Below are 3,806 nucleotides of genomic sequence, written 5' to 3' on the forward strand. Positions count from 1 at the left end.
TGAGCCAAAAAATGGCTCAACCGGTTGAAGAACAGGTCAATCGGTTGTTCTTGTCTGGTCGAGGACCGATCGAGGGATGCCAAAAACTCTCTCTCTCCTAGTGGCCTTCTCTTCCCGGTCGAGGTGATTCTCTTCCCTATCGAGGACCAGTCGAGGTCCGATTGAGGCTCAACGGTCACCTACCAAGCATTAAATGCTAATGGCTGGTCAACCAATCGACCCCTAGCTCGACTGGTCGAACCCCAAACAGTTAGTTTGACTTTTTTTCTTCTATAAAAAGGCTCCAATCTTCATTGTTTTATAAGATTAACCTTCCCAAACCTTTCTTGAATATATTTGAGCCTTGGAAGAGTGTTTTGAGTGCACCATTGTTCTAAAACTTGCATATCTTTAGTGCACCATTCAATCATAGTTTTCTTGTATCATTTGAGCTTAAAGTTTTTGTACTAGGATTTTATGAGATCATTTATTTATAAATCTTTGAGAGGAAGTTTCTCAAGTGTGGGGTATCACTTGAGGGGTTGTTCAAGAGTGGGATATCTCTTGAGAAGTGTAAAGGGTGCTTGGAGCCAAAAGTCCAAGAGGGTGAATTGGAATCATAATCCAATTGTATTGCTTAAAGGCTTGGTTTGGAAGCCTTGAATTAGTGGAACCTCAAGCTTGGGATTGAAGCTAGAGGAGAGTGGATGCAGGTCGGGTTACGTCGAACCACTATAAAATCTTGTGTTTTTGCATTCTCTCTTCCTTACTCTTTTAATTTATATGCAATTGTCTTTATATTGCTTATTATATACTTGCATATAATTGTCTCTTACATTCACATAGTTTAAATTTGCAAAAATAGACCATCACCCTATTCACCCCCCCCCCCCCCCCTAAGGGTGACTACCATAGGTTGGATTAGCCTAATTTTTCTAACAAGGTGCATAGCCCTTCCACAACTCATTAGGAGTTTTACCAGTTTTCCAGGTTGGTAACAGATGAAAACCATCTTTTGGTTTTAGGTCAGTCAAAATGTGTCCCATGTTCACCACATCAATTGCAGAGAGAACCCTTTCCTGCCATCTCTTAAAGAATGTCCCATTGAAGAGATCAATTTTAGAGGTGTCAGGACAGGTGTGAATTAGGGAAGCTTCCATTTGGATTTATTTCAAGATTGTTGGATTTTAAGGGTATGGAAACAAAAGACTAGCCCAAAAGACACAAACAAAGAACATAATGAATAAAAAGAAAAACTTATCGGTTGAGGCGTGACAAACACTATTCTTGAAATAGATCCACCCTCCTCGAAGATGAACTTGGTGCACTAGGGTACCAGTGGTCTACCTCCAAGATTCAATAGCTAAATCTCACCTTGGGTGCACTCTGAAAACGAGATGTGTACAGCTCGGGTTTTTGAATGAATTCCTCCAAATAGATGTATGAAAATACTCCCTGAAAAACTCTTTGAAAAAAATCTCTAAAAAATTGGTATTCATGCATAGAGATGGGTGACCTGCTTTTATAGGCCACTAACACAGTCCCAATGGGAATCAACTTGTAATTAGAAAATGGCACAAAGTGGAATGTGATTCTACTTATAAAAGGAATGAGACTCCACTAGCACAATCCCAATAGACTCTTCCTAAAAATATAACACTAATAGGATAAAATAAAAAATAATTCTCAATAGGACACTTCCCAAAAATATAAGATTAATAGAATAAAATAAATTAAATTAAAATTAATTTCCAAAAATAAAAATAAAAATTATTTACACTCTTCCTACAATCCCCCACAAAGTACAAACATAATTTTTTTTGGAGGAAAAAAGAATCTAATGCATTAGTACTGGTGCCCAAAGGCTATGAACTAGTCTTAAGACAAATAAGTATTGAATCACAAAACATGGTGAAAATAAATTTCTATGAACTAGTGTTTCTTTATGTAACTCAAGGGACTTTTATCCACATTGGTTTTCTCAACTACACTACAAGCTATACAAAACGGGTTGGCACAAATAGGCCATGCGCCCTACCTGGATATTCATGAGAGCTCTAGAGAACATGCCTAAGTTCTCATAGGAAGCGGCCCCACCTCCACTCTCATATAGGTAAATCCATTAAGTATGTTTCCACATTTAAACATACCATTCATAAAGAATATGGTATTCATTAAGAGTAAACACTCAACCTTAGTCAATGTAAAATACGCTCTATCTACACCATAGGGATGGACTCTTATCCAATAAAAAAATTATATATATATATATATTGCAAATTTCCTAACTTGAGAAGTCAAATTTCTTAAATTAAATTAAAAAAAAATCAATTTCTTAAACCAAATTAGTCATATAAAAGCTTTGAAGATAAAATCCGAGGTCATTTTGAGATCAAGCATTTATGCCCTTAGTGAATGTAAGCAATGCTAAAGTCCAAGCCTGGCCCAAGACACACCAAGGTCTAAACCTAAGTTGAAGACATGTCGACATCCAAGTTTGGTCGAAGACATGCCAAGGTCCAAGCCTAATTTAAAGGCACACCAAAGTCTAAGCCCTAGTTGAAGGCCTGTTAAAGTCCAAGTCCAACCCATGACATACTAACGTCCAAGCCCAAGTTAAAGACATGCCAAAGTCCAAGCCTAAGATGAAGAAACACCAAGGTCTAAACCCTAGTTGAAGGCATGTTAAAGTCCAAGTCCAATCCATGACATACTAAGGTCCAAGCCTAAGTTAAAGACATGTCAAAGTCTAAGCCTAAGATGAAGAAGCACCAAGGTCCAAGCTCAAGTCTAAGACACTTCAAGGTCCAGAATCAAGTTGAAGACGCACCAACGTCCAAGCCCAAACTAAGACCCACCAAGGTCTAAATTAAGGTGGCATTTGTTTTTTTGGTTTTTTGCTGAAAATAATTTGTTTTTAGAATTTAGGTTGTTTGTTTTTTTACTTTTTCATGACTTATTATAAACTTTTTACTGAATAGAAAAAGCCAAAATATTTAGCTTTTTCTAAATAGAAAAAAATAACATATTGGTTTTTCTTTACTTTTTAATACTTAATAGAAATAAAATACTACAAAAACAAACAACCTAATATTTAACACTATTAAACAGTAAGTTTCTATTTAGAATTAAGCAAAAAAACAAACACCACTTAAGTTAGGACCTAAGTCATGTCTCTCATTGGAAGAATCAAAGGACTGACTAGAGATTGTATCTCATTCCTAAAGTTAATAAATTTTCAATTTGGCTACTAGTTTTCTTCTAGAAAAAATTGTGCACAAGATACTAGCACGAACATCAATTTAAGTAGAATGATTTGCATGTTTTTTTTTTCCACAAAACATTATTTTTAAGCTCTTGGAAAACGATGATTTACATATAAATCAATAAATTTATTATCTTATCCTTAATGAGCCTAGTCTTAGTCTTAACCCTCATCATGCACTAATCTTCCAATGCTTAATCAAATAGGAGTACACATCACTAATAGCACGAATAGGGACTTTTAAAACCCTTAGGCTATGTTTGGTTGGTAAGATATAACATGGGATGGGATATAATATATCATATCCCATGTTTGATTAGTGATGGAATATAATAAGTTATCTCATCAATTATCCTATCCTATGTTTAACCAAACATGGGATAGGATAAGTGGTGGGAGATATTATCCACCCTCTATTTTTCATCCCTTTCAAATGGGATATATTAATCTCACGGTAAGATATGGAATATACATATCCCATGCACCAATTTTTATTTTTTATTTTTTATCAATTTTTTATTTTTAATATATTCATTTTATAAAATAAAAAAATATTATAAAT

This window comes from Vitis vinifera, chromosome 14 (genome assembly GCF_030704535.1).
Source record: "Vitis vinifera cultivar Pinot Noir 40024 chromosome 14, ASM3070453v1".
Lineage (NCBI taxonomy): Eukaryota > Viridiplantae > Streptophyta > Magnoliopsida > Vitales > Vitaceae > Vitis > Vitis vinifera.